This window comes from Lichenostomus cassidix, chromosome W (assembly GCF_008360975.1).
Source record: "Lichenostomus cassidix isolate B80296 chromosome W, HeHo_3.0, whole genome shotgun sequence".
Taxonomy (NCBI): Eukaryota; Metazoa; Chordata; class Aves; order Passeriformes; family Meliphagidae; genus Lichenostomus; species Lichenostomus cassidix.
In genome coordinates this window covers 5,407,569-5,425,946 of record NC_139510.1, presented here as the reverse complement: position 1 = coordinate 5,425,946, position 18,378 = coordinate 5,407,569, and the positions used below count along the sequence as shown (strand labels likewise).

General features: G+C 47.8%; 1 long non-coding RNA gene and 1 pseudogene across 1 annotated transcript in view; both read right to left on the bottom strand.

Moving 5' to 3' along the window:
* Positions 1 to 18,378, bottom strand: part of LOC146425378 (uncharacterized) — a 517,591-nt gene that overhangs the window by 452,276 nt on the left and 46,937 nt on the right. The window lies entirely within an intron of this gene.
* LOC146425381 (endogenous retroviral envelope protein HEMO-like) lies at positions 682 to 18,197 on the bottom strand (annotated as a pseudogene).

Genomic DNA, 18,378 nt, shown 5'->3' with positions numbered 1-18,378 from the left:
CCATGCAATGCGCAGCTTCAGAAACCCCCCCTCCCCCGTGGGCAGCTGGTGTGCGCAGCGGGGACTGGCGGGGCGGAGATGGGAGGTGCGGAACGAGATCCGCAGCTCCTCACCTTGTCTGCATTCCAGCAGCTCGCGGCTTCAGGGGTCCTGATCCTGGATCTGCAAGCAGTTTCGACCTCCGTGGAGATTCACCCGCGGACAGCAGCCGGCTCGGGAGAAGCCGGAGTTTTGCCGGGCCCGGGCGGTGCGGCTGCAGTTCAGCCTCTGGCTGCGGCCGCCGCGGGCATGGCTGGCTTGGTCACAGGGCAGCTTCCGGGACCTGCCGCCATTCTGGCCAGGCAGGGACCGGAAGAGAAGTCTTCCATGCTGGGGCCTGGCGTCCTGCAGGACCCAAGCGTTGCAGTGGCGGTTTTGCTGCCGTCCGCGGCCAGGGAGGGTGGGACCAACGGGCGCCTGGCAGTCAGCGCGATTTGCCAGCACGGTCATGGGGCGACTTCCGGACCCGGCCGCCATTGTGTCCACGCTGGGGCCGTAAGAGAAGCCTGCGACAGGCAGTGCTTCCGTTGTGGAGACTTTGATTGGCATTCCCATGGGAGCGGGGCTGGCCCAGGGTCCCCGTGGCTTGGAGGTGTCGGCATCCGTGCCAGGCATGGCGGAAAATGCTCCACTTGGGATTCTTCATGATTTACTGGCCGAGGTGGCCAGGATCCGGATGCAGATGGAGGACCTCTCGTGCAGGCCTCCCTGTCCGTGCATGGCTGGACCAGAAGTCCCTGTCTAGGGACCCCGGATGGGGTCCGGGCTTCCTGTGGACCCGGCAGCCAGCATGGCGGCGGCGACGCGGGGGCATTTCGGCCCTGGGCAGATGCCGGTTTCCCTGCCGGGTTCTGTGGGTAATGCAGCCATGGCACAGCGTACTGGCGCTGTGCCGGCGGGCTTGGCTAATGCGCACTCTGTGGCGCGCTGGTGGCGCCGCCGTCCCCCTGCCCCTCTCCCGTCCCTGTCACTGCGCAGTTTATCAGCCCGGACGCCGCCTCCAGCCTGTCACCGTCCTTTGTGATGGGGCGTGCTGGTTGCAAACCCTCCTCGGATGACTCAGACAGTGATGAGGAAGGTATTCTTCCTCCTAGGCGGAGGCTCGCGCGGGCGACGAAAAAGAAAAGGCATTGGGTTCTGACTAACCCTTGGAGACGCCTCACCGGCATGGGGATTTTTCGCCCGCATGGCTCCCTGCAGTTCTGGGAATCAGTCAAGCAGGGTGCACTGGGGGCGGGAGACTGGGAACTTATAGAGAAGATTGGATTGCCCAAACAGAGGGAGGGGTGCGAAACTGCTATGGCAGGGCCGGGTGGGGGTGGCTTCCCACAAGGGGGTGCTCAGGCTTTTCCGGTGTATGTGCCTGGCCCAGATGCTATGGACACAAGGAACAGCCACTCCACCATCGCATGGTCCATCACAAATGACTTAGCGACCAAAGTAGCCACATTTGGCTTTTCTTCTTAGGTCGTGATGCAACTTCTTAGAGTGATAAATAGTGATTTGCTTGCTCCATTTGATATTATGTATCTGGCTCAGGTGCTGTTTCACCCCATGCAATACAGCGCCTTTGAGGACAATTGGAAAGTGATGGTTGACGAACAGCTGAAGAAAAATATGTCCTTGCCTGCCGAGGACCCTCGGCGCATGGTTGGGGCTGAGGTCCTCATGGGTAAGGGACCTTTCACTAACCCCAACGTTCAAGCTGCCTGGGATCCTCGGATCTTGGAGCAAGCCAAACAGGTCGGTATGGGAGCCATTTTGTAAACTATTGAGATAGTTGCCCCGCAAACACGGTACACAAAGATACAGCAGGGGCAATCTGATCTTTTCCTGACATTTATTGAGAAGCTGGCAGCAGCTTTGGAAAAGCAGGTTGATGATCGGTCCACGAGACAGATCCTGATGAAACATTTGGCAAGAGACAATGCCAATGACGAGTGTAGAAGGATCATCAATGCCCTACCGGGGGATGCGAGCTTGCGCCAGGGTGCAATCAGAGACTCAGGGGAAATCCGCCTTGGCTGCATTTCTGTCCTCTGATCAGGGACCCACTGATCAGGGACAAAAAAAGCCCAAATCTGGGAACAAATGGAAACGAGTCAAATCTAAACAGAAAGAAAATTCAGGAAAGAAGGGAGATTCAGAGACCGAGACTCCTCAATGTAAGAGGTGTGGTAGGCCAGGTCACACTTCAGACTACTGCAGGTTGCAGTACCATGCAGATGGTCGACCCCTGTCGGGAAATGTGAAGAGGGGTGCAAAAAGGGGGATTTGCCCCCCATCACATCAGTTCCCCCAGAACAGGGCGATGACCCAGGCTTACCCGGTCAATGTGGAAGAGGCACCAAAGGCTCAGCCCAAGTCAACGCCTACACTGCCGCAACAGTCGTCTTCGAATCTGGCGATGCCCACAGGGTTCCCTTGGATGTGGATGGTTCCCTGGATCAGGGGGCCAGTGCACTGCTCATGGCAGGGCCTGAGGCCACTAGCCAAGGGATCCTTGTTCTTCCAGAGTTCATAAATGCTGATTTCAAGGGCCAGATTCATGCTACGGTTTCCACACCAGACCCCCCGTCACCATTCCTGCAAACACTTGCCTTGCTCACTTGTTGCCTTGTGAGTCTTCTGTTCCCAGGGTAGACCAGCAAGCTGACGGAGGTGACGGCACTGATCTGCCAGGACTTCCGCAGGTCTACTGGGCTGCATCTATCTCTAATGAGTCACCACAGGTGGCATGTACCCTCGTCATGCCAAAAGCACATCTGCATCGAATTCAAATCAGAGGTTTGATAGATACGGGTGCTGATGCAACGATCCTTTCCACTGCTTTGTGGCCTCCTACGTGGCCTTTGTGCCCGGTGCGACTGAATATTGCGGGGTTGGGGGGAACAACACAGAGATGATTGAGTAAGCGACCTGTGTTGGTGAAGGATCCAGAGGGACACACAGCCTCCATTCAGCCTTATGTCACTCCAGCTCCAGTGAATGTCTGGGGACGGGATGTGTTGGCAGCTTGGGGGGTGCGAATCACAACAAATTTTTAATAGGGGTCACTGTGTGCAAGGGCGCACTGTATTCCATGCTATCTTTGCGATGGCTGACCAAAACACCTATATGGGAACCACAGTGGCCCTTGCCGAAAGACAAATTAGTTGCCCTTTGTCAGCTGGTTCAGGAGCAACTGCAACAGGGACACATTGAGCCTTCTACCAGTCCCTGGAACACCCCAGTTTTCATGATTAAGAAAAAACGGGGAAATGGAGACTGTTACAGGATCTCCAAAAAGTTAATGCAGTGATGGAAAGTATGGGGAGCTTACAGCCAGGCATGCCTTCACCCACGATGATTCCCACAGAGTAGGAAATCTTGATTTTTGATTTGAAGGATTGCTTTTTTACAATTTCTTTACACCCCAATGACAGACCAAAATTTTCCTTTACTGTGGCTGCAATTAATAATGGGGAGCCTGTAAAGCGATTTCATTGGAAGTGTTACCTCAGGGCATGAAAAATAGCCCAACTCTCTGTCAATGGTATGTCGCTCAGGCCTTGTCCGGAATCCGTGAGCAGTTTCCCGAGGCACACTGCTACCATTATATGGATGATATCCTGGTGGCAGCAGCCACCCAGGATGAGTTGCGGAGGTTGCAGCCTCAATTGCTCGATGCCTTGCATTCCTATCAGTTGCAAGTGGCTCTGGAAAAGGTTCAACAACAGCCTCCTGGGAAATATTTGGGGGTCAAAATTTTGGATCGAACCATACAACATCAAGAGGTGCAGTTTTCAGACTCTATTAAGACTCTGAATGATGCCCAAAAGTTGCTAGGCATCATCAATTGGTTACGTCCATATTTGGGACTGACCAATGCACAACTTTCCCCGCTTTTTAAAATTTTAAAGGGGGACTCTGATCTAAACTCACCTCGGCAATTGACTCCCGGGGCGCGACAGGTGCTGAATGAAGTTCAGCAAGCTGTTTCTGCTCATCAGGTTTATCAAGTAGATCCTTCTACTGATATCACTGTTTTCATTACCGCTCCAGACCTCCATCCTACAGGTATCATTGGCCAGTGGAACAAACAATGGGATGATCCTTTGCACATCCTGGAATGGGTCTTTTTGCACCATCAGCCGAAAAAGACAGCACCCACATTGTTTGAATTGATAGCCTGCTTGATAACTAAATGCCGTTATCGGTGTTTACAATTGATGGCAGCAGCAGATCCTGCAACGATTGTTGTTCCGCTATCACGGGACAATTTTGAATGGAGTCTTGCTAATAGCGCTCCTTTGCAAAGTGCACTGCAAAATATTTCAGGGCAGATTGCTTATCATCTGCCCGGTCACAAATTGCTGCAGCTGGTAAATTCAATCAGTCTTACGTTGCGGCCAAAGAACAGCTGGGCGCCAGTTCATGGACCCACCGTCTTCACGGACGGTTCTGGGAAAACCGGAAAGGCCGTTGTCACCTGGAAGGAAGGATCTGAGTGGCAAGTGCTGAAAGGCCACGAGACAGGCTCTGCTCAGTTGGTTGAATTGAAAGCAGTTGCCATGGCTTTTCAGCAGTTCTCTCAGGTGCCTTTGAATTTGGTCACTGACTCTGCTTATGTGGCAGACATAACCAAACATTTGGATTGTTCATTTCTAAAAGAAGTCAATAATGCGACTCTGTTCTCGCTATTGCGAACCCTGTGGAAGGCGATTCAAGTTCGAGTGCATCCATATTACATTCTGCACATTCAAAGCCACACCAAATTACCAGGTTTTATAACAGAAGGCAATGTCAGGGCTGACATGCCAGCCAGCCCTGCATGGGTGGCACCTCAGCCTGACAAAATTGCACAAGCCAAGGCATCACACAATTTATTTCATCAGAGTGCACATACCCTGCAGAAGCAGTTTCAATTGACGCCAACTGAGGCTCGTGACATTGTCAGCACTTGTGCTGATTGCCACAGACTCGCTGCACCTCTGCCACCGGGGGTAAACCCCAGAGGTCTAAAGGCCTTACAGTTGTGGCAGACGGATGTGACACACATTCCTGAATTTGGCCGAGTCAAGTATGTGCATGTGTCTATTGACACTTTCTCCTTAGCTATGTGGGCAGCTGCTCATACTAGAGAAAAAAGTCGTGATGCCATTGCCCATTGGAAATTAGCCTTCTCGGTCCTGGGGGTGCCAGCCACTGTGAAAACCGACAATGGTCCTGCCTACGCCTCACAGAAGACGCGGCAGTTTTTGCATCTATGGGGTGTAGACCACACATTCGGTATTCCGCATTCTCCTACTGGCCAAGCCATTGTTGAACGCACTCATGGTACTCTGAAGCGTGTTTTGGAAAGGCAAAAAGGGGGAATGCATGGGGAAACACCACAGAGTCAATTGGAAAAAGCTTTGTATACAATCAATCACCTTACAGTGCCACCAAATTCGAATAATCCTGTGATTTTGAACTGTTTTCTCTCATTGCAGTCGTCAGGCGAGTTGCGTTTGCCCCGGGCGAAGGTATGGGTACGGAACCTACTTACTAACACCTGGGAAGGCCCACATGAGCTTATTGCTTGGGGTTGGGGGTATGCTTGCATCTCCACAGATACTGGGGTACGATGGCTACCTGCAAAATGAGTCTGCCCTGACCTGTGGCTCCCAAGACAGAACCAGCAACCTCAAAATGACAACCAGAATGCCGAACACCAACCAAGTGATCCTTCTGATGATGACCAAGAAGCCGGTCCTTCCACAAGCAGAGACTGAAATTTATTTTATGGAGTCAGAAAGCAAGGACTTTGAATGCATGTTTTGTTGAATTAATTTATGTGTAGAATTAGGTTTTATATATGCTTTATCCAGGGTATTGCATGGAGTCTCTTTGACCATCTTAATCAACATCTGGTTCAGGCTCTGTTCGGCGGCTGGCCACCGCCGGACAGATCCCCTCTTGAGTTTCAACCAGGCTCTGTTTGGTAACTAGCCATTACCAAGCAGATCCTTCATGCTGATCCACTGAGGCTCACAAGTGATACCTTCTGTTCTTAAATAAAAAGGGGGAGCTGTGGCAATCACAGACCTTTCCCGTGAGAAATTTCTCTCTTCTTCTTCCTGTGTTTTATAAACAAAGATAAAGTTTGGATGTTGTTGGAACAGTGTCTCAAGATATGGACAGTTCAATCTGGCCAATCGGCCTGGGGGGGAGGTTTTGAACCGACCAATCTGAGTGACCTTTGAAAGTCTATATAAGTTGAAATTAATTAATAAAATTAGATTTTTCCTGCCACACTGAAGACTGGTCTCCTCTCTGCTAGTGGTTCAACAGCGACACAGGAAGATGCATAGCTGTCATGCACTGCTATCTACAAATCTCCTGGCATCCTTCTCCAGGCTCACTTCTCAGACCCTTTCACCCCTCTTCAGGGACGTGTGTTCAGGTGGTAGTTGCTTTTGTTGTCATGCAAAGTATAATATTATTGACAATAACCTTGTGTAAGAGTGTGGTTCCCTCACCCCTTTTTCTGCTTAAGCAATGGTCATCAATGGTCCTGATGGCTGCATCTGGCTTACAGATAACAACAAAATAGTTAAGGGACATAAGTCTTGTTTAACAGCTGAGGGCTAGTTGAGCATGCGTCGACCCAAAATATGGCTGGTATGCAAATATGACTATCAGTCAATCATCTTACTTTAAAAATAGTGGACAGCCCAGGGTCCATTGAGCTCTCCTGCATGGCAGCAGGCTGTACACCGGGATTTTCCCTTGAGTAAGGATGCCTCTCAAGGTTACTCTTTGAGACTGAGAGTTTCCTTGCTGCAACAGATCCTCAGTAAGTGATAACATGCTAAATTTTGAAATCTTAGCTAAGTGATATAAAGGATTGATTGCACACATATAATCTTTTAGACATGAACTGTTGACCAAATTTGGGACTAGGATTGAATCCAGCCATACCTAGACTCCTCTTAGATGGAGTTTAGAAAGCAAGGGAGTCCTCATGGCTCAATGGGAGAGTCTCCCCGACAGTTTTGTTTGAGCCTGTCCTCTATGGGCTAAATAATCAAGTGCACCTTGCCATCGAATACTGTTAAACTGCTGTCGTATTTAGCACTGAATTTTGTTAACTTACTGTTTTATATCATTAAAAGATATTGTTGCTTCCCTCTAAAGAGTGAAGTGCATCACTCCATTCATGACACCTTGCCCTAACTCTATCTCCCAGGAAAACATAATAGTAGATTAAATTCATTATCCCCTATCACTTTATGGCTCAATCTTTTCATTTATCTCTTAACACACATCTGAGATGTATCGCGTTTCAGGCAGGCTTGCTACAAAGAAAATTCCCTGTTCTTTCCCTACAAGGATTTGTACAAGCAATACCTTTTCATTTTGGTAGCAAAAAAGCAAAAACCAATTAAAAAAAAACAACCAAATAAGCAATCAAACCCAACAAAGCAAAATACACAAAAAAATCACTTAGAGGTTCATTTAAAAACTGAATTCGACTTTTTGTTCCAGACCACTTCTTTGGTCAGACCCTTCCCAAACTCTGGAGGGCAGTATTCTCACTATTGCTCCCACTGGTGTAGCTCCATCAGCCACATTTGGAGTTGTGTAGTAAGCTTTCAAGGCTGAGATGCCTTTTCCTTCCCAAAAGCAACCAGCACACGAACACAAGCATTTCCTGGTAAACCGTTCCTTCTTGCTTCCAGCCTCTGCTACAGAGCTGGTATCTGATAGCAGCATTCATACCAGAAGCACCACTGCATTTTGACCAGTTACTCTAACGGTATGATATTTTAGGGAAAACAGAATTAAACAGAGCTGTAATATATAATACATCATTCCTACTGAGCTCCCAGTCTCCTCAGGTGACTCCTGTCAAGTGTGAATGGCAGGTATCCCTTCAAGTAAGATCTTTCAAATTCTCAAAGCAAATGAACCACCATTGAGGGAGGTATCCAGTATGTGAGGGAATGAGCCGTGGTGGGGGTGATCTATAACAACCTGGATGATGACCAGGCATCCAAAGACCTGGATGAAACCTGGTGCATGCAATCCATGTGGCAAAAGTTTGTACTAAGTGCACCAATGCCATACACCCACATCCTGGTGATAATGAACTGGATAGACACGGAGGCACCAACTACAGATGGACTGGCCAGCCAACTCTGAGAATACGAAGACGATCTCACTTCCTCCATGTGGGCCTGTGTCTTGGCTGTAGACAGACTGATCCAAAAATTGTCTGAGCAATTTAAGTAAGAAAGGTCTTCCTCATGCACTCCAACCAATGTCTCAGCTATTAAGAGTCAGCCTTTTCCTGTTCAAGGAAAAGGGTACCAGTAGCACATACCACATGCAACCCTGTGGTTCTTCCTACGTGACCAGAGGGACAGCGTGAGGCAATGGAATGGTAAACCTACCTGGATACTAAAACCTCGGGTACAGAACTGCAAGGAAAAACAACAGCCAAAAGGCATCCATCCAGGAAAATTACTCTGTTCATGTCTGTTGGGCAGAATAGAAGGGCTGATTATACTTTTGATCCTGATGAAGACACTTCTGGTTTGCAATTACAAAAATCAAGTAATGATTATTCCAAACAGGAGTAGAGGGGCCCTGCTTTTGTCCAGGCAAAGGAAAGGGACAACTGGATTTACTGGACTGTGTGGGTTTGATGGCCCGGCACATCAGCCCCATGGGGGTATAAAGCTCTAGTGGACACTGGTGCACAGTGTACTCTAATACCATCAGATTACAAAGGGGAAGAATCCATCTTTATTTCTGGAGTGATGGGAAGATCCCAAGAACTGTCCATGTTGGGGACTGAGGTAAACCTAACTGGGAATGAGTGGCAAAAGCATCCTATTGTGACTGGTCTGGAGACTCCATGTATCTTTGGCATACAGTATCTCAGAAGAAGGTACTTCAAAGACCCAGAAGGCTACTGGTGGGTGTGGTGGTGCGTGATACTACCTCAGGAACTGCTGGGGAGCCGAGTGGTTCCAGTACAGCAGGGCTTCACTGGTGGGAAACATCCTAGTCTGAGTAACATGATAAGTCCCTCCCCAAATTATGTAAATCTCCCTGGCTGTAACCTAACCCCTGACTCATCCCTCCCTTCTCCCATTGGTTGTGGTGTTCCCTCTGCCTCCTCTCCCCTGATCCCAGGTGATCCCTATATCTAGGGACACGTGGGGTTCTTCTTCCTCTTTCACCCTGGAACCCTCTGGAATAAACTTCTGGAACATCCAGCTGATTGAGCGCTCTGAGTTCTTTGTCTCTGGTAACGCATGAGCTATCCAGCTCTCTGGGTGAGTGAGAATCTGTGCCTTACACCGGCACGGGTGTGAGAAGGGTCTTTCTGTACAGCACCAGAGTAGTGCTGGCTGGAGTGATCTCTCGATAGCCTTAGAGACACTTTCGGTAAACGCAGAGGCCTGTTTCCACCCCTCCCCCCCCCCGCATTAGTGGGCTTTCAGTATAGCTGACCTGAGTACAGAGAAGATTAAACAGCTGTCTAGCTTGCCTGGTGTCTCAGAAGATCCTTCTGCTATGGGGTTGCTATGGATTAAAGAACAGCAGGTGCAAATTGCTACCATAACAGTGCACCATTGATGGTATTGCACCAATTGAGACTCCCTGTCTCCAATCCATATGCTGATCTGGTGACTGGAGAGTCAAGGAGTGATCACTAAGACTCATTCATGCTTTAATAGTCCCATATAGCCAGTGCAAAAGTCTAATAGAGAGAGAAGGCTAACAGTAGACTATCAACACCTGAACAAAGTCACACTGTCACAGTGCTGCCATACCAGACATGCTAGAACTCCAATATGAATTAGAGTCAAAGGCAGCCAAATGTTATGCAATAATTGATATTTCTAATGCAATAAGTTAGAGACAAGAGGAAGAATTCAATGCAATGTTAAAACCTAAGGCCTAGTTCAAAGGGACCAGGGGTAGAGATTGTAATAGCAATACCTTTAAACTGTTGTAAGCCATGATTTGAGTTGCATATTATAGGAATTACTATAACAGGAGCCACCCAAACCAATGGAGGAGAAGCCTTACAAGAAGCAGTGCAAGTGCAGCAGTGACCTGACCTGAGCTGGCTTTGGCACCAAATAACCAAGTCTTCTGTCCTGAGTGGCCATCTAGACAGATGGAGCCCAAAGCCATGGACTACATGAACTCAATGAACGGGGGCAGGCAAACAGGGCATGTCACATCAGTGAGGGTGTGGTGCGGTAGTTTGCATGGCATTTTGTGCAGTGTCTTGGGTTGATTTTATGATGATACTCTATTCCTGATCGTCTGCTTTATGCCCAGAAATGGGTCCTGTAGCTTTAGGCTGGATCAGGGGGAGGGGCAGGAGCTGGGGGAACTCTGGCATGGACTTAGTTTCAAGCCCTCACTCCTGTGTGCTCGGCTTGACACGCAGATTGGAGGCTACATTTTTGCTTAGCTAGCTTGCTTTTTGTTAGCTTAGGCAAGAAGTTTTTCCCTGGACTACAGTAGCAATTCTTTGGTGGCTTCTGTTGTTTCTTCTTGGACTGTTTGGCTTGCTTTTTGGTCTGAAATCAGACCATCCCTGGGGAGACAGTCGGCAACCTGCGGGGAGCCACCAGAGCAACTCTGCCTGGCCTTGGACCTCTGGAAAAGCTGAGCCAATGAAAGAAAGGACTCTAAATCCACCAGCTTCATCTGCAGCAAAGAGGAGACCAACATCAGAGGTTCACCACGTTCCCATCTGTTTTCTTTTCCCCTGAGCTGCTGCATGGACTTTTTTCTTCCTTCCCTGAGACAAAGGCCATCCGCCATTTTGTTCCTTCTTGCCATGTGCTCAGCAGAGGTTTTTTTTCCCTTCCCCTGGAATTTTGGGTTCGTTTGTTCTGCTGTGGGTGGGTGGGTGTATGTGGAGGGTAAAGTTCTCACAGTTCAGTATCTAACAGTTATTCATTTTCTCCAGTGCCATGCAGGCACCTTGTTTGTCAAATAAACAGGTATTTTTCACTTTCATCTACTAAAAATTTATTTCATATCATCGGGAAGGGATTGCTGAAACCCTTTTCTTTAGAGGAAACATTCCTTCCAGAGCATTCTCTCCCAAACTTGTCTCTAAACTTAGACATGCAGGCAGGGAGAGCAGGAAGGGTGCTGAGGCGCTGTAGCCCAGGCAGCTAGCTTAGTTGCTCACTTGCTGAAAGAGATCAAATATGGTGTCCACTTGGTGGGGAGCCAAGTCATCTAAGCTCACCAAAAAAGATGCGGCAACCCAGGCAGAGCTCCCAAAAAGCATGCAGCCATCCAGAATTCAGGCTATAGGGAGTGCCTAAGCCTTTCAGTGGATTGTAGTAGTGATAACAGTTGCATCAGATGTGACCAGGTGGATGACCTACTCAGCCTGGTAGCAGTTACAAGACAAAGTAGAAAGGTTGAGAAGCATTGGAGAATGAGAAAGGGAAATAGACTGGTGGGGCCATGCTTTGGCCTCCCTGAGACAGGAACAGCCATCAGAAATAATTCAAGATTAAGGGGATCCTCTATCCATCCCCCAGCAAGGAGTAGGTAACAGTTGTGAAGCAAGAAGCGAATGGAGGGTAGTCCATACTGAGAGGCAAGTGAAATTCTTCTTCGCCCACCTCACTCCCCCAGATGCCTCTGCACAATAAGTATGAGGCTTTGTATGTGGAAGACCAGCCTAAGGATGAAGTGGATGATGGTCCAGTCACGCCAGGGGTGCCACCACAATCAGTAAGGTCAACCCACTGTATTACAACTGCTTCTGAGAGGAAGAAAAGATGGGTTTTATTTGTAGGAGATTCCCTTCTAAAGGGAGCAACAGAGGGCCCAATATGCTTACCAGGCCAAACCCATTGGGAGGTCTGCCTCCCTGGGACCTGGGTTAAGGATGTCACCAGGAAACCTCCAAGCCTGGTGCAGCCCACGGACTACTACCCATTATTGATCATCCATGTAGGGGGTGAGGAAGTGGTAACATGTAGTCTGAGGGTGATCGAAAAAGATTGCAGGTCCTTGGGATATTTGGTAAGGGAATCTGGGGCACAAGTTATTTTCTCCTCCATACTTTGAGTTGAAAGCAGCAATACTGAAAGAAACACATGGGCCCAGTCTATTAATACGTGGCTTCACAGCTGGTGTCACCAACAAAATTTGGGGGGTTTTGACAATGGTATGGCCTACACAACACCAGGCATGCTGGCATCAGATGGGACTCATCTTTCTCAGTGAGGAAGAAGAGCTTTTGCCTGGGAACTAGCAGGACCGTTTGCAGATTTAAACGGCTCTATGGAGTGTGGCAAACAGGGGCAGGCACACAAGGGTGGGGCACATCAGTGAGGACGTGGCATGGCAGTTTGCGCTGCAGTTCACACAGGCAGGGTGAGCAGGAAGGGCGCAGCCACCCTCCTGGTTCCTAGTGGTGGGCTGTGTGTTAGGTGGGCACGGTGTTTTGGCTGGGGTGTTTTTTTTGATTGTTTTTTTTCTCCCAAGTTGACTAGATCCAGCAATGGTTTAGAAACAGTCAAAAGTCATTGCTGCTGCTGCTAGCAAGAGTGTGCTAACCGAGACAGAACCCCTCAAGAAGGACACAGCTGCCCAAGTCACTGGCTGCAGGTGTTGGAAATGATACAAATTTTAATTTTTTTTAAATTTTTTTTTTTAATATTTAACTTTAGTCAGGGGTTTTGTTCGCCTTTGCCCAGGGGGAAATGAATTGAAGTTTCTTTTCAAAGGACTGTTTTACTACTCAAGGTGTGATGAGTTTAACATCTCAACAACCTGGGAGTAGCACTGAAGATACACAAAAGATAACAACCATTAATGAACATCAGCTCCAAACATCACCCCTGGCATGGTCAGAGACACCTGGTCTGGGAAAAGATAAGATAAGAGAACGAAGAATGAGAAACTAATTAACGTTGAAGGCAAAGGGATCAATAACCAATAGGAAACCAAATACTAAAAACGGTATAACTTGGGACCGATGAACATTGAACCAATGAATTTCTCTGGGTTTTGACTGTATGTGAAAAACCTAGTAAAGGATAATGTGTGATGGAATGGTTTTCTCTGCACAATCCGAGCAAAGTGTGGATAAAATTATTTCTGTTGCACATCCTGGCCAGAACAACATCCTGGCCAGAATAAAGTAATGCCTTAATTCTCTAAAACTAAAAAAATTTTCTTGGAGAGTTTTTGTTTTTCCTGCAGTTTCAGTGACACAGGGAGTGTCTGAGCCTGGTGTTAGTACTGGAGGACAGTGCAGAAAAACATCTGTGTGCGGTGTGAGCAAGTGAACGATCTGCTCTTTCTAGCGGCAGAGCTTAAGGAAGAAGTGGAAAGGCTAAGGAGTATTAGGGAGAGCAAAAAAGAAATAGACTGGTGGAATAATACTCTTCCAACCCTGAGAGAACCTCAGCAGGAGTCAGAGGAGCCCTATCCCTCTAGCCATCAGGCAGAAGGAGGAGACCTAGTAGATGGGGGAAATGGAAATGGGTCCCTGTAATGATGATGATAAACAGCATGGACTCCCCTTGGAATGTGGAAAGAGAAATTGTTTATTGCAAAAAATCAGGCCTTTTTATGCTGTAAGCCTTTTATCAGTTTACATTCTTGTGAAGAAAAGCAAACATGCATTGGCTGCCTGCCACTGCAGGTGTCGATGTCCATGCATCCCTTCACCCAATCACCTTTTAGATCATGTGGTGTCCATGAATATCCCCAACCAATGACCATAAAAACCACAAGGTGAACACGTGGTGATTATATAACTTGTTTTCTGTTTATATAACTTGTTTTTTAGGTTATGTAACTTTGTTTTTACCTCTATGTTAGCTGAACCTTTCCCAGAGTGCTTTTCTGGTGAGCAGAACTGACAGAAATTAATAGAAGTGAACAAGGATTCAACAAGGGTGATGAGGCCCTTATTCTGTAAGGTTTTTCTTATCTGATACAGGTCCCTTCTTGGGGAAGTAAAAGAATCCCCTCCTGACCCCCATTGCCTTCCCAGGTGCCCTTACAGAATAGGTACAAGGCCCTGGATCCAGAGGGTCAGACAGATGACACTAGAAAAAAAATCTGTCTGGAGTGTCTCCCAGTTGCCCTCCATCTGTCAGATGGATCACAAACTCAGGTATTAAGAAGAAATAAAGGGTAGTTGTAGTAGGTGATTCCCTTCTGAGGGGAGCTGAGGTCCCTGTATGTTGACTGGACCCATCCCACAGGGAAGTCTGCTGCCTCCCTGGGGCCCGGGTATGGGAAATTTCCAGGAAACTCTCTAAACTAATTCAGCCCTCTGATTGTTACCCACTGCTGGTTGTCCAGGTTGGCAGTAATGAGGTTGATGAGAAGGGTACCAGGGCAATTAAAAAGGACTTCAAGGCTCTGGGTCAATTGGTTGATGGGGCAGGAGCACAGGTGGTGTTCTGCTCAGTTCCTTCAGTAGCAGGGATGAATGATGAAAGGAACAGGAAAACCCATGTTATCAATGTGACTTAAGGACTGGTGCCATCAGGACACTTTTGGGTTTTTTGGTCATGGGGCAATTTTTACAGCATCAGGCCTACTAAAGTCAGATGGGCTTCATCTATCCAGCAAGGCCAAAAAGATTCTAGCCAATGAGTTGGCAGGGCTGATTGGGAGGGCTTTAAACTAGGTTTAAAAGGGAAAGGGGATGAAACCAGGCTCTCCAGAGACGAGCCCAAGGGTGGTAAGCCAGAGTGAGGGATGAAATCAGCAGTCCAGCTGAAGTGCATGTACACTAATGCACACAGCATGGGTAACAAACAAGAGGAGCTGAAAGCCATTGTACAGCAGCAAAGCTATGATGTAGTTGCCATCACAGAAACGTGGTGGGATGACTTGCATGACTGGAGCACTGCAATGGATGGCTACATGCTCTTCAGAAGAGACAGGCGAGGTAGGAGAGGTGGAAGGGTGGCTCTGTATATTAAGGAGGCTCTTGACACTATAGAACTTGAGATTAATGATGATAAGGTTGAGTGTCTGTGGGTAAGAATCAGGGGGAAGGCCAATAAGTCTGACATACTGGTTGGAGTTTGTTATAGATCACCCAAACAGGATGAAGAGGTGGTTGAATTATTCTAGAAGCAGCTGGAGGATGTTTCAAGATCTCCAGCCCTTGTTCTTGTGGGAGACTTTAACCTGCCAGACGTCGGCTGGGGACTCAACACAGCAGAGAAGAGGCAGTCTGGGAGGTTCTTAGAGTGTATGAAGGAGACCTTGTCACAGCTGGTGAGCGAGGCTACCAGGGTTGGGGTTTTGCTAGACCTGCTGTTTACAAACAGAAGAGCTGGTGGGAGATGTGATGGTCAGTGGCCGTCTGGGTTACAGTGACCATGAAATAATAGTTTTCAACATTCAATGAAACAAGAAGGGACATCAACAAAACTTCTACCCTGAACTTCCAGAGGGCAGATTTTGGCCTATTTAGGATGCTGATTCAGAGAGTACCTTGGAAACAGCACTTAAAAACAAAGGGGTCCAGGAAGGATGGACATATTTCAAGAAAGCAATCTTTAAAGTGCAGGAGTAGACTGTACCTATGTGCTGAAAAATGAGCCAGTGGGGAAGACAACCCACCTGGCTGGGCAGGGAGATTTTGCAGGAAATCATGGAAAAAAAGAGGGTGTATCACCTTTGGAAAAAGGGGCCGGCAACTCAGGAATTGTTTAGGGATGTTGTTAGGTCATGCAGAAAGAAAATTAGAGAGGTGAAAGCTCAATTAGAGCTTAATCTGGCCACTTCTGTAAAGGACAAAGAAAGTGTTTTTATAAATACATTAATAGCAAAAGGAGGGGCAAGGAAAACCTCCATTCTTTATTGGACATAGGGGGGCAATAAAGTTATCAAAGATGAAGAAAAGGCAGAGGTACTTAACACCTTCTTTGCCTCAGTTTTCAAAAATAAGACAGGTCATCCTCAGGACAACTGGCCTCCTGAGCTAGTAGATGGGAACAGGGAGCAGAATGGACCCCCTGTAATCCAGGAGGAAGCACTTAGTGACCTGCTGACCCACTTAGATGCTCACAAGTCTATAGGACTAGATGGGATCCATCCTAGGGTGATGAGGGAGCTGGTGGAAGAGCTTGCCAAGCCACTCTCCATCATTTATCATTGGTTCTGCTTAACTGGGAAGGTCCCATATGACTGGAAGCTGGCCGATGTGACACCCATCGACAAAAAGGGACAGAAGGAGGATTCAGGAAACTACAGGTCTGTCAGCCTGACATCGGTGCCCAGCAAGATTATGGAACAGATCATCTTGAGTGCAACCACACGGTACATACAGGATGGCCAAGGGCTCAGGCCCAGCCAGCATGGATTTAGGAGGGGAAAGTCTGGCCTGACCAACCTGATCTTTTATTGATGCCTTAAAAGCTGGAAAATAAGAGGCAGACACAGCAGTATAGGGAAAAAAGGATATTACCTTGGTTTTAATAAGATCCCCAGGTGCACCCTTGCGGCAACGCGGTCACGATTCACAAGTGGCCACCCCACACCACAATGTGGAGGGGGCCGCCCATGGCCAGAACACGCGAGGCAGACACGTGGCTGTAGCAGGCAGTGGGGCTGCGGGGGACGCGAGACTCCATGAAGGTGTGGCGATGGAAGAAATGCAGGATCACCATCTGGAGTTTCCAGGGATTTATTAAGGTCCACAGTCGAGGGTCAGAGGAGGGTGGAGAAGGACGGAGAGGCGGGGGAGGGTTCGGGGTGCTGGAAAGCCAAGATGGTGAACCCCGAGGGAGGCTTTCACCATGGGTTATCAGGAGAGGGAACAGAGGCGTGGTTACTCAGAAGAACCAACTAGGGGAAGCCAGAGGGGAGGAGCCAGGGAGGAGAAAGGGGTAAACCAATAAGATTACAGCATGGGATAGTACAGGTTTCTGCCAGGGAGAAGTCTCCAGAACAGCATAAGCACACTACAACACACCCTCATCAAAGGTGGATACACGCCAAGGAGCACACCCCGTGTTCAATGCATATACAATTTTATGGACCTCACAAATTAGCATATCTACCTAAAATCCCCCAATAAGAAACTTAACAAATAATGCAATTGTCCCCCTATTCTAATTATCCCTCCCCCAAGTGAGACTACAGCCTAGTTTACAAAAACATGTTCCAGAGAGGAGGCTCCATTCAAAGTTGGAGCCTCTAGTTTTGAGATAGTAGGGATGTTTTGTCTTCCCCCTCAGAGATCCCCCAAACTAAGCTAAATATCAGACTACAAAAGTTATAAACATGTAGGGCTAAGGTACAAGGAGTGTTTGTGAAGGGTACAAGGAAAGGGAAAGGGTATAAAAATGTATAAAAAGGGTATAAAAAGAAAGGACAAAAAATCATCAGGCATAATTTCCCCCCTTTTTAGAGACTAACAAGACTTTGCCTTGTCTAGTCTCTATACTACACTTACCACAGCACTGGCTTACACAACCGGCTATAGCAAAAATAATAACTACTATTAGAACTACTATAAATGTTTCTTTCACCCAGGCCCAGAGTGGCAACCATGAAGTGAGGGTGTGGAAGATATGGTCTAATTTCAAGGTGTAATTTCTGGAACCTACTTCACGTAGAATTTGAGTCCCCTTCCAAATTTCTTCCAAATCCTCCTTAATTCTTTCATCCTGATCCACAAAGGAACAACAGGTGGCATTAACAATATCACATCTCCCTTCATGTGCGCCGAGTCGGAATTTGAGAGCTATCCTGTGCTTTGTCATCTCCCTTGACAGGCCGTGGATCTCCTCCTGTAAAGCTATAATGGCATCTGCAGTATGTTGTTCAATACGTTCAATAACGCTTGAGATGTTCACAATTGCTCTCTCCAGTTCAACTACTCCATAAGAGGGAAGGAGTGGTCTCACTATACTATGGAAAACTGTGGGACGTTCAATGAGGGGATTAAGAGATCTTTTCCCCCTCCTATGCGGTTTTTCAATTTGGTCAAATATTATTATATTTAGGATTACAGCCCTGAGGGCACAGGCCTGATCATTATCTACAGGCAGAACTTTCCAGGCCTTATCATCACATATCTAATACACCCCCGTCCCAAGTGGTAGAGCTAATCTCCATCCCAGCAACCAAGTGGTAGAGCTAATCTCCATCCCAGCAACCTCATTTTTGTCACAGATCTTGGGTTGAGTATTTCCCTGAAGTTGGTCTTATGACAATATGGTGGAAGAACGGCCTTCCCTGTAGCATTCATAAGTACACAGCGAACTGTATAGTTCCCACGTTCCACCAGGCCACTCAGGGGTAGTGTCTTGAATGGGAGACCGAAGCCTT